Source organism: Carassius gibelio, chromosome A13 (assembly GCF_023724105.1).
Source record: "Carassius gibelio isolate Cgi1373 ecotype wild population from Czech Republic chromosome A13, carGib1.2-hapl.c, whole genome shotgun sequence".
NCBI classification, from domain to species: domain Eukaryota; kingdom Metazoa; phylum Chordata; class Actinopteri; order Cypriniformes; family Cyprinidae; genus Carassius; species Carassius gibelio.
In genome coordinates, this window is record NC_068383.1 from 13540460 (window position 1) to 13553149 (window position 12690).

Below are 12690 nucleotides of genomic sequence, written 5' to 3' on the forward strand. Positions count from 1 at the left end.
TATGAAGTAGTTACTTGGAAGTAGTTGTCTGCATTTTTTATATATTTATTTATTTATTTAAGTTTAGTTTCTAACATCAATAAAAAGAAAAGCATTTTCTTTCTAAAATACGTTTTTAATTAATACACTTTTTTGCACATACTTAACCTTGGAAAACCAAAATGGGAAACAAACAGACAAATAAATAAATAAATCAAGTACCATATGAAGACAATTTGTCATATATATATATATATATACAGCATTTGACATTTGTGTTAGGGCTGGTCCGAATAACATTTTTTTTGAACTTCGAAGCTTTGATAGTAATCAACACCGAATATTCGAAACCCCGGAGGGAGGGGCTGAACATATTCTTCTCTCTAATAAGTCAGGAGTCTCTGTGTGTCTGTCTGTTAAGATTAGGGTTATGGTTTTTAGCCATTTTTATTAGCCTATGTGGAGAACCGTTCATCCAGTCGTCTTCACGCATGGAAGGTGGGTTGCTGCGGACCCAAGGGAGTGCGGTGTCGCATTTGATACAAAACACACAGCCAGGTCTGTTAATAGCAATACTTTTAATATAAACAAATTATTATTAGGCTGGGCTACTGTTCATTTTTTTTTTTATATCTGCCCTATTCGTAAGTATTTTCCAAGCAAATTAATTGGACATTTTATCATGTGTAAAATTACTGATTAACATGGATGATAAAATCAGCAAGGTTTTTTTTTTTTGTTTACACCAATATACTATAGGCGTAAAGTTACTGACAGAACTCAGGTGATTGTGGTGTTGTGCTGTTGTGGTAGTCCAGTTTCAAATGGCATATCTGGCACACTGCCTTTGTCTTGTCCTCATGCAATTTAAAGTGCTCCCAGCTGAGGTCTTCTGCATTTTTGTCTTCCCTTCTAGATGAACTGGAAGATGATGTTCACTCATGGGTGATCATAAGCTGTTTATCCACTATTGGACCAAATGGTTCTCTTTGCTTAATCGTTCCAGTCCGGGCCAGTCAGCACGGATACGGTTTCATTTTCCACTGTGGCGCTTATAAGGGAGCTCTTTGGAATGTAATACAAGTCAGTGTCAGTTGTTGCCTGGGTAACGCAAGTGTAATAAAAACAGCAGTATGGACGATGATCAGATATTCCTGTTTTTGGGACTCCTTTTTTATCTGATATTACTTCATTCAATAATAATAAAAAACAACTCTTGACGTGAAAAATAAAATAAAACAGAAGACGACGACAGGTATGATATCAATAAGCTCGAGTGTTTCCTCGAAAGACCAAACTGTCTAAATTTATCTTTCTTTGTTGAACGTAGCCTAGCTGTTTACTTGACTATTGGAGAAACTGGTACCCAGGCAACGGAGTGGGGACATCTCGCACTACAGCACGGTTGTCTAATGGTGCCGAGAACGGTTTGTAATCCTGCCGCACCATACCAGGCTCACGTGGAAATACAACTGTAACCGTACCTGACATTCCTTAGAACTGTTCGGCCCGATATTAAAGAGAGTGGCTATATTCAAGCGCGAATTAAGACCGTTTCACGAGGGATGCCAGGTGTAAAAAAAAAATTACAAATTATTCAAATCTCTAAATTTTAAATCAAATGCCAACCCACCAAACAAATATTTGAATAATCAAATATTCTGGTCCAGCCCTATTTGTGTCACGATTGAAAGGTCATGGATGTGATTGTAACCATATTGTGGGAATGACTCAACTGTTGTTTTGCATTGAGTGTAAATGCCCAATGATTTTATAAATGAGTTATGATCTAGTCTCACAACCAGTGACGAGGGTCCCCACTCATGACTCACACTGGATGTGTACTACTCCTACTACAAGGGCAAGCTGGGGCCTTCATTTAAGAAAAGCAGGAAGTGTTTTTCATGTGCATCTCATCCCCACCAATTTGGCCCTGTCCTGCCCTCCACTCCCCATCTTTTTCCTGGTAAAAAGCATAGCCATCATGGGATTCAGGCTCCAATTAGTAACCCTTTGAGTGAAGGAGTCTAAACCAGGCAGATGTACTTGTGCAGATGAATGAAGGGGGAAGCGGATGTATGTGCTTGTACTACGAGTCGGGCTGTTAAATTGGCTCTGATGATTTCCATTTTGTGGCACAATTAGATTAGAGGAAGGAATCGCACACTGATCAGTGGCTCTGAAATCAGTATGACACGTCTTTGATGAGCCCTTCAGTGTCGAGAGAGGGAGATAATGTGACGGAGAGAGAGAAGCCCTGTTCTCTCTAGCTCTCCCTATCTGTCAGGAACCTTTTGAAAAGGAGTTTGCCCTGAGATCGGTTTCCTATAGAAGCAGCACAGGTTGGTATCATTTTGTTTGTGTGTACACCAGAAGCACTGACACAATTTTGACAAGAAAATGTGGCTATACCGGAGAGTAATCTGAACTAGACTCAAGGGAGACATGTTTTCAGATCTTTAATCTGCGAGGACATTACCATGAGGATCAGTGTGTACAAACAACTACAATTCAAGCTGTTGAGGGACTTTACTGAGAAAGTCTATTCATGAGGGAATCTGTGTGTGGTGTGTGTTTCACAAATCACCTTTCTTTGGTGTAAAATAATGCTGTCACTATGATATGAGGATCCAATGTCTTGTCGAATGTTTAATACAGTGTATCTGCTATTTGATTACATTTTCTGAATATCCACAATGTATTTGCATTGATTTTGCTGGCAATTTATAATTGAACCAACATTGTGAATACCGCATTGATTTTAATGACTTTTTTTATTTGGCCATTAAGTTGTCTAAACAGCATGTCATTGGAATCGTTTTGTATTAAGAGAGTGTTAGGAGACATTTAAATAACATCTCTGATTTAAACTTCAGTGGCAAAAACATTAAGAGGTGGTTCAGTGGATTTGTGTGAATCCGTTCAAACTTTGTGGTTTAATGAATCGATTTAAAACTTTGATTCAGAGATTTTCTTTTTTTGTGTGTGTGCCATTTCTCACAGACAGATTGTTTCAATACAAATATTTCATGAATGAAAATGATTAAGTATCATGCTTTTAGTGACGAACTGTGGAATCTTGTTTGGATTATTTATTAATTTTATTGTGTTATACTTATTGATTTAAATATTTTAATCTATATTGGATATAAGTGGCTGTTTGGTCAAAATGATGGGTTTTCTGATTGGACAAATCCATGGCTTGAAGCAATTTCTGATCAAAAGCATAAAGTAACATTCCAAAAATTGGGGTTGTTAAAAACAAGGTTTTCCATTTTAATATATTTTCAAATTTAATATGAACCTTTGTTGACAAAGCTGAATTTTCAGCAGCCGTTTCTCTAGTCCTCATTGTCACATGATCCTTCAGAAAAGAAACTTTTTAAATCATCAGTAACATAGAAAATAGCTGTGCTGATGTCTTTTGTGTAATTTTTTTTTTTCTTCTCATTATTGGTATTTTTGTGGGAACCACTTTTTTCACTTTTCACTTTTTTTGATGAATAGAAAGTTCAAAAGAACAGCATTTATTTCAAATCTTAGTGACCCCAAACTTTTAAACAATGTAATTTTGAATTTCTAAATGTATTTTAAAATAGCTATTATACCAACACTACTATTTTTTTTTTTTTATGATGAATAAAATTTTGATTCAGATGTGCAGGGCAAAGATCACCAGTTTCAAAGGCAATGAAAGGTAGCGAAAGTTTATTTCTAAAAGCACACAGCACATGACATGTTTGTGACATTTCTCTTGTCATAGCAATGTGTTTTTTCCTCTTCCCTTTTTCTCTGTCTCCGTTGGAGCGCAGATCCATGTGATCTTTTGCCATAGACAGGGAGCCTTCAACAAATATGATTTCCAAATCATTTAGACAGCACAATGGCATTATGCAACGTATTTCCCTGTTAGTAGCAAAGTTGAATTGAGTACACAGAGATGTTTGTGCCTGTGAGGGCAGAGTGACACTCGACATGTAACAGGCCCTTCTGATGTGACTGTTGACAGACGATTCGCTCTCTGTTTCACATGTTGTGCCGTCACTTTGAAGGGTGTAGCTGTAAGCCATATCCTCTCTTGTTCACTGCACTTGTTTCAATATTTAATGGCGAAGGTCAGCTGAGCGAAGCCACTGCCCCACATAAAGGATTGTCGAGGAGTTGTCTGTCAACTCGGAGGAGTTGTCGGCCGCTCCGTTGCTCACAGTTTCTCAAGCAGACGTGATGAATTGGTGGCGATTGATCGATCCTTATCAACACAGTCAAGTTTCTTTTGCATTGGCGTAACACTGCCCTCATTGTCCCTGTAAAGCGATAATGGAGATTGTTGTGCCATTTATACAGAATATTTTGTGGTTTACTGCTGGATGTGTTTGTTTATTCGAGCGTGTTTGGACACTGTGAGACTGGATTTTATTGTAAGTCCTTTTATCGAGCTGCAGGAAGAAAACCATACAGTTGAAGCCTCTCATTGGACCACTGTTGCCTTTTGAAAAAGGCAGAAAGTTTTCCTTTTCCTCACAGGAGAGATAAGGCCAAGTGCCTGTGAGGATTACATTGGCTAAGCCCTTATCACTCCAGAAAACTCACCGCCTGCTTCTGTATGACTGCACGTTAAAATCAAGAGGAAATGTTCCTCTTTTAAGTGTTCTTATTCCCATTGAAAGTCATTACTGGGGCAGAAGTCTTTTTTTTTTTCATTCTCACTCCTGCAGACGGCTGGCTGAAGAGTTAGGTGGCACTAAGTGTCCTCTTTATTACAGAGACATTTCTAATATCCTCAGGCTGGTTGTTATTCTGATGGGAGGCCGTCATGGTTACAAAACATAGACTCTTGAACGTCTTGATCTTAAAGGGATAAGCCCAAGACTGAAAAATATAATCTGTATACTGCTCCTACTTGTTTTGTCACCCTTAACCCATTTTTTTCTTTCAAGTGGAACACACAAGACATTTTTAATAATCTTTCTATATAGTTGATGAATGAGGACTCAATCTCTCAAGATACTATTCGGAAAAAAGTTGTATTAATATATAATGTGTGTATGCACTGTTACACACACACACACACACACACACACACACACACACACACACACACACAATATATTATACTTTTTTTTTTTTTACAATTTAAATATCGTTGCTGCCAGTTTTTGATAAAAATAATTATTCCTTGCTGAATAGGAGTAATTTCTTATATATATATATATATATATATATATATATATATATATATATATATATATATATATATATATATATATATATATATATATATATGTGTGTGTATATATGTGTGTGTATATATGTGTGTATATATATGTGTGTGTGTGTTTGGGCTGAATTTTCCTTTTTGAGTGAATTATTCCTTTTCAATGTTAATATTTTTCCCCCATCTTTATTTTTCCACATTTTCTTGCTCTTTCCGTCCATTCATCTTTCACTTACATCTCAGCATGTACATGTTTTTGATGCCTGTCCTCTTTTACCCCCGTTTTTCCTTAGCTTCTATTTCACTTTCCTCTGCTGTTCGTCCTTATTTCTCTCTGTCCTAAACTCCCTCCCTCCTTCCATCCATCTGTCTCTCTCAGTGAGCCCCGTGATCTCTCTCTCTCTCTCTCTCTCTCTCTCTCTCTCTCTCTCTCTCCTCTTCGGTCTCCCAGCGAAGCTAAAAATGAATTGGTTGCTTTGAAGTTTCATTGAGTGCTTTATTACAGGACTAAATAATGCACACAGTGGCTGAGATTTTTTTCCTTCATTAAGACCTGCTTCCTGTCAGCGTACACCTGACTTCCTCAGCGATAATCAATCCTGTGTCCGGTAACCAGTCCTTAGGGGTGCTCCCTATTTGCTTTGCATTTATTGATTATGATTATGAACACAAAGTGTCTGTGTGGCTATCGGCAGCTGCTACTGCCACTATTATGTTTTCTGTAATTATACATTAAAGTGGTCAGAAATTAGTTAAAAGCCGCCATCAGATCAAATCCTCATCCCAAGACATTAAAGTCAACATGAAACCAAATTGGCAAGGTTTACTTTATTTATGACCAAAGAAGTGTATTATGTAAATGATTGATCAGTTATTACAGATAAAAAGTTTGTCCTCATAATCCTTCATCAGATAATGTGCCCTGCTTCCAAAATGATTGATTATATTATGTTTGCTTAATTTTTATTTAATTATTAGATTAATTACATTATTATGGGTGTTCTCTTAGGCTACTTTTACTGTTGAAGTAGTGTATAATGTTTTTGTAGTACAATTTTACTGGGGGGTTAAAAAGCTAATTGCTTGTGATTTATTGGTGTTCATTACGATTATTTAATTAATAATTCTACAAGAGTATTGGGCAAGGCATTATTCCCCACACGGTCATTTGAACACCCATTCACAGATTCAAATGAAGAAATCAATAAGTTGTTTCATTTACGTTTTGATATATTCTTCCAAGGGATTAAAATGCAATAGATGGAAGTTAAATTTCCTAGCCATAGAATTGGATTGTGGGTTACTAAATAAGGAGCACCACTGTTTTTCCTCTGCTTCCTTCACGTCTCTCAAGGCTTCAGTAAATTTAAGCCCTCTCAGGGTTTTGTAGTTCGCTCAGCACAGATTGCCTTAAGTGGCTTATGCCAATTGCAGTTTCTTGGTGCAGGCAGGCAGGAAGCGAGGGGAGCATTTAGCCATGCAATTACAGACAGAATGACTCCATAGGTCCTCTCTCTCTCTCGCTCTCTTTCTCTCTGTGTGTGTAATGTGCAGCACAGATGAGCTTCTTCTATCCTAAACTCCTCCGAACCAAACAAGCAGAGCCTAAAACAGACAGTATATGTATCAGTCCATGTGGCGTTGTGGCATCAAGCTTCAAAGTCATGCAGAAGGGCTTCTTATACCAGCTTCCGTCATATCACACTCGTATATGCTACAACTACAAGTTGTTTTATATTTTCTGGCAAATAAGAGGCCCTTCTGCACAGGGCTTTAAACATTTTTGCATCTGCTCAGGTAAAATAAACTTATTTAATCATTTAATTAGTTTTTGTATTCATTTTTCATTCTGTTCTTTTGTATAAAAGATGCATCATGATTGTGATTAAAGAGCTGTGGAGGAAGTCCGACATCTCAACGGATGCAAAAAAAGAGAAGAGAACTTTGCTGCTATTACAGTAACTGTGAGATAGTGGCTTATACTGTATAGTGTAGATTCTTACTAAATAATGTTATCATAATGAGGAAAAATTTACTTAATTTGTATTATAACTTTGGGAGTTCTAGTAACTTAATGTATCTTGGCTACCCTTATTATTCATATCAAATTTTAGGTGTATTACCTTGTTTAGTTTGGCTCACAATTACAAATGCCACAGTTAAACTGGAAGAATGATGGTTTGTATTCAGTAAGGGTAAGTGTAAATCCTCTAAACAATCTAGGTTTTAAAAGCCTGGTTTTAAAAGATGTTTGTTTTCCTTCTGTGTAAAATGATTTCCGTTCTAATGCTCTCTGATTTTAGGGAATAAACACTGGCATAGGTTGCCTTCAGGACTTACATTACTATGAGCTTGATAAAAGGAAAATTATAGATTTTTATTTTATTTATTTTTCTAAGTAGGAAACAAACATTTTCATTGGAAGCACAGTTCTGATTCGGTAAGTGCACAGTAAACTAGTGTTGTGAAGTTAGTTTAGTGTAACATAGACTCTTTGGCGTAGAAAATTCAAATGGCTCTAGATGATTATGTGAGCAATAATCAGTCTTATTACATGACTCTCTGGAATACTTGATTCTGATTGGTCAGTCACCGCTTTCTGTGGCCAGATGATTTTGCATAATGAGCGCTGAACTGTTTATTTGACCATTGTCTACCAGGTCTTATCACTTTTCTCACATTTTTTGCTCATTATAAAATGGCTACTTGATAATAATAATAATAGTTTTTATTCATTTTTAATGAAGGTACCTCTTAGTATAATTTTTTATTTTTTTTATTTTAGCATTTCTATGTTAAACAGGATGATGATAGCTGGTCATTACTGGAAAATAAACCCTTTTAGGATGATACAAGGCCTTTTTTTTTTATGACCATTAACAATACTTACACATCTACTATATAAATATTAAATGCTATTATGTTAGCTTACATTCGTGTTTACATGTGCAGAAGCTATATCTTTGAAAGCCATTTTGATCCTGATAGCTTAACCTTGTGTGATGAATCATTGATATCACAGAAACGCTGTATTAAATGTTTGTTTTCCAGTGACCTCCCCAGCTCCTCCTCTTCAGCTTCCTCTTGTGATGCTGTGCTGGAAGGTGATGAGGGCTGATTCGCTATCTGACACAAGTGTTCTCTCTCTCTCTCTCTCTCTCTCTCTCTCTCCCTCTCTCTCTCTCCCTCTCGGTCTCCCTCACTTCAGTTTCTGGTCTCAAGGGTGATGTATACCAGCGCTGCTTGTCTGCTGTTTCTAAGGGCAAACAGTCTCTAGCCTTGGCCACCGCTCTAATTATCATGGCCTTGGCAGATCAATGACTGACCCCCACCACCACCAGCAGCACCACCCACACATATTGCACAAATGTGTCACTTTAGCTGTGTGTATTTCCATTAGCTTGCTCAATCATTGGTTTCTGATGAGACAGGGAGCAGCATGGCTAAGGTCCAAGGCCTCGCTAATATAATCCTCTCCATCGATTATGTTCTGTTGACTTTCAGGAGAATTTTTTAGAGGAGTAATTAGGAGCCGCCTGCCCCGCAGCTGCTCCAAGGAGCCAAATACATTAGTATGTACCGTCTCTTTTTAAAAAGCACCAGTATCCTCGGTACTGTTGGATATGTTATTACACTCATTTTCTTGTCGGGATAGAGGGTGACATTTACATGATTGCAAGTTAAAATTATATATTTTTTAAAGAGGAAGCGCTGTGACTTCATCCAGTTGGATCATTTAATAAAGTATGTAACCAGATTCTTTTGTTCTTTTGTTGTCTTTGAGCAGAGGTCTTTTTAATATGGGGAGCCAAAAATTTACCTGGGTGTGATTATCAGGCCTACACATAATCTGAATATTTTATATATATCTACTGAATTTGAACAGAATGCCGAAATTAAATATGCTTTAGTGTTTTTATTGTTATAAAGCAAATTATTATTTCGATTAAATTAAATCGAGTATGTATACCATTGGCAAATTACACTACAATTCAAATGTTTGGGGTCAGTAAGTTTTAAGGTTCCTATTATGCTCTTTTACAAAGTCTTGATTTTGTTTTGGGGGTGTACTAGAACAGGCTCTCATACTAGGTTGTTTGAAAAACATTTTTCACACATTTTACATTTTTACAACATCTCTCCCCAGTCTGGCATGAACGGCTCGAATAGTTCCTGTATCAAATGAAGGCCCGCGTTCTGAAATATGAAATGCGCTGTGATTGGTTAGCTGGGCCAGTGTGTGTTGTGATTGCCACCAATCGGCAACTGGTCAGGAAATGTAATGCCCCTCACCATAGCGCCCTGCGAGCTTGAGTGTAAATATTGCATCAAAATCAAATCAATTGGAACGCGATTTAAACCTGGATGATTGTAACCACTCTATGTAGCCTTTATTTTCAGCTGCAGAGAATTCAGTGCATCCCTAGTTCAAACAGACTATGGGTGAAATTTGCTATGATTACCCTAATTTAAATCATACATTTGATTAGGTCTACATAGGTCTACATAATATGCACACATGCAATTCATATGGAACATATTGTATTAGCCCTAAAGTTTAGAGCTGTAATCGGGCCTTAAAAGTTAGACCCGACAGGACCCGTTTACAGCCCGACATTATTCAAATGTGCGCACACACAGCTCTTTTGCCTTTTGTCAAGAATGAGTCATTTATTCATGTTTTAACATAATTTATTCATAACTAACGTAGACTAGACCACTTGGAAGTTGGAATAAAGAAATAAAATAAGTCCTCTGTGACATCGTAACATCTCAGCATTCTAGACATAGGCTCATTTAACCTATAAATAGACCAACGCACCAATAAAAACGAGTCATTTTTAACAAATTAAATTAAGATAAATTTTAAATTAAGATGGGTATTTGGCAATAACGAAATTAAGATAAAGGCTCCGCCGGGTTTGCTTCGCCACTGACAGCTGACATTTAATAAACAAATAATGCCAAAATTAGCATAGCCTAAATACTCTGTCCACATTATGCATTTAAGACTCAATGAATATTTCGTTTCAATGAATGAAACCTTTACTCACAGAGATTAAGCTAAGCCTACATGTTTTTGTGGAGGAAAATGATTGAATCCACTGTAGATGGTTTCAGCGCGTTCCTGCGCTCACTGATGGTGCATCATTATTCTCATTATAAACATGGTCAAAACTTTTCCTCATTTCAGACTTTGCTTTGCAACCAAAACGTAATCACCAGAGGCAAGCCTCCGTTAAACCTACTCAGCATCCATTTTCGCATCTTTCTCACGCTAATCGAAACACATTACATGACCGTTCGTTTACCTCGCAAACCGAACCAGTTACAGCATAAAATAGCCTACTATTAAAACATAACATTTTACATAAGTTACCTTTGTTTTTTCTCACAAATACAAGATTAAATCTCCTAGTTCAGACTTTATAACATGATTTAACTCCACAATTGTGAGTTTTTCAGTTCTGAGGGGGGGAAAAGGCAAAAAGAAGTGTGGAATATAAACTCTGGGCCGAGAGGGCAAGGGTAACAAAAAATAAAAAAACAAACAAGTAGATTTTTTTTAATCAAATTTGTAAGATATAATGTTCTAATTTCTAGTGAAAAAAATCTGAATTTTGAAAAACTCAAAACTACCTTTAAATTATTTTATTTCATTGCTTCCATAGACTGCTACTTTAAAACTGTAATTTTCTGCCACCAGATAGGCTCCACCCACAAAATGTCATCACTATTTGCAAACACAAAAATTGGTCTATAGTTGCCTTAAGTGGCCTTACATAATGAAATCATAATATTCATGGTCATCCCTTGTGACGACTACCCTGCCAATCATTCACGGAGTTCTTCACATCTTCCACCCCTTGTGTATTAAATTATATTAAACATTTTGGCTTATTAATTATGCTTTCAGATGCCAGTAAATGTCTAATCTCTTATTACCATATTCACTTCCATTCTGCAGACTTCCATCTAAAATCAACACCAAAAAAATCTTCAGATTCTGTCTGGCCTGGTGATGACTTTATTCAGGTAGATTTATAAAAAAAGATTGTCTATGAATACTCATTGGCCCCTTAGACAAGTGTATCGCTCCAAATTATTTTTAATTGTAAAGTAGCGTTACATGTTGTGATAATGTTACAGGCGTTTCATTGCTTTCCAAAACACCCTAGTTGGGAGGACATGAGAGGACTTGTTGCATAATTACATGCTCCATGAGCCGATCTGTCTTGACTTTGAAAGGATAATTGCCTGAGTGTCCTGATGAAACCTTTGTAGCTGAGAGAGAAGAGAAACCAGTGAAGTTGTGCCACCCACCACGAATGTGTGGGGCGTCAAGTTGCCTCTTTCATTCCTCACAGTTATTTTTAAGTAAGGCAATTTACCCAATTGACACACTGTACACAAAATGACTGCAGCTCTGAACTGAGGATCCGATCGGTGTAAAAGCATCATCTCTTGTCGTGTTAATGGAAGTGTATATATACAAAAATCTTTAAATAGAAAATATCGATGGAGAGGCGACAAGCTATAATCAAATCAACATGTAATCTGTTTATGGTCTTTAAAATGCAGCGAGTTCATGAGTTGTAATTTTCTTCTTTGTTTAGAAAATGGCGTTTGCCTGACATGACCTCGGCTCAATGTTTGGAAGTGTCCTGCCCGCTATGTGATTTTGGTTTATAGCGCACCTCATGTGCCGGCCGGCCCTCACGTTGGGCGGCTGCTAATGTTTACATAATAGATGTCAGGTTGGCTGAGGCTGAAGTCCATCAACACACACTAACTCACACTGGACCTCGGCTCACTTCACAAACCCGCTGTTCCCATTTAAGGCGCTTGACCCAGATTTATTAATGACCTTTAGAGCTATTTTACACAATAGCATGAGGAATGAGCTGAAAATAGTGACGAGTCTTGTTCTTTTGCGGTGGTCACAGTAGAATAGAAGGTTACACTCGCCGCTGACCGTTGCCCGCGCTACTTCTCTGGCCTGCTTTTGCCTTTATGAATGACTGATGTTGCTATCAAACACCCTGCCCACATTTAGTCTCATCGTTAGGCATTGACAAGAAGCACTGCTGTTGATGTTTTCATCAGGGACTCTCTCCACAGTTGCTGTCAGATGATTATTTAAACAGCCATTAATCATTAATGGCCCACTTTTGCATGCGCTCTTATGTTTCTGAGGGTGCGAGAGCCGGTTACGCTGCGTGGCACGTTGCAATAAAAAAAAAAAAAAAAACTCCTTCGAATACGGCTTATATTTCACTTTTAGCCTACATTTCTACGCGAGGGCAGGCATCCAGTTTGACAGCCTTCACACTACATTGGATGTGTTTACACATTTGTTTCCTGTGGCGTTCGAATGGGATTTGACAAGCCCAAAGAGCGTGTGGAGGATTAATAAGCCCAATGGTTGCTGAGAAAGACTGAGACTGGTGTAGAATATGTATCCACTTAAAGCAAGACGAGGCCAGACTGTGTTC

The 12690-nt window shown here is 37.5% G+C and overlaps 1 protein-coding gene across 2 annotated transcripts in view; it reads left to right on the top strand.

The window, feature by feature from the left end:
- The window catches only part of LOC128026211 (adenosine kinase-like), a 176284-nt gene that overhangs the window by 122461 nt on the left and 41133 nt on the right, over window positions 1-12690 (top strand). The gene's annotated exons all lie outside the window — the stretch shown is intronic.